Raw genomic sequence first — 903 nt, 5'->3', positions numbered from 1 at the left:
AAGATGAAGCGCTAGAGAAATCACTCAGTATTATAGATATTATACAAAAGAAGTAATAGAAGCGCAGTACGGTCGTAATTTCATAATTAGTATAAACTGAAACACAAAAATAAATTACTAGGTTTCTACCAGAGTTTCACACGTGCATCGACATATCTTAGTGGGAAACAAGATTATAAATTCGAATATTTGTTGGTAAAATGAGTCGTAATTATTCAATTTCTATCTTATTAGGTCTCTTTCTAAGGTTGTCAAACTCTCTCTGAATGAAAATAGTCACCTGTCAAGCAAACGCCCGCTAGTTTTCTCTAAAAAAGGTCCCGACCAGCCAAAAAATACACCGGTATAACGCGTAGATGTATCAAAAAGCAAGCAAAAAATATTTTATATAAATCGTCACTTTTAAGGATAGCGCTCATCAGCTAGAGGTAATAATCATGAAATACGGTGATAATTAGATCGAAACGGGAGAGAAGCTTGGGGTCGCTTCACAGAAAATTGGGGAAAATTAGAATAGAGGTGATGAAAATTAGATAAAAAGACGAGAGAATGATATAAAAATGAAGTAAACGAAAGTTAAATCGATAGAAATGGAAAAAAAAACTAACAACACGATTGTTACATGCGTAAGTTATGAAAACTATACGGAGTAAATGCCACTCATTTGGAATAAATTGCTTACAAAACAAGAAAAGGAATTGATACTAACACCATGACACTTAGGATATGTATGTGACGCGTTCGGTAAATCTCATCTAGGATTACATGTAAATCATGATTAAGAATTAAAACAGAAATGATGTACATACGAACCAAAAGTTTCAGGGAGCCACGGAAAGGCCACGAAGTCGGCGAGAGCTTCGAAGCCGCGTCGAGCTCGAGTCGGCAAAGCCGGCATTTCGT

Source organism: Penaeus monodon, chromosome 15, assembly GCF_015228065.2.
Source record: "Penaeus monodon isolate SGIC_2016 chromosome 15, NSTDA_Pmon_1, whole genome shotgun sequence".
NCBI lineage: Eukaryota > Metazoa > Arthropoda > Malacostraca > Decapoda > Penaeidae > Penaeus > Penaeus monodon.
The sequence above is the reverse complement of the archived record's forward strand: the minus strand, read 5'-3'. Positions refer to the sequence as shown.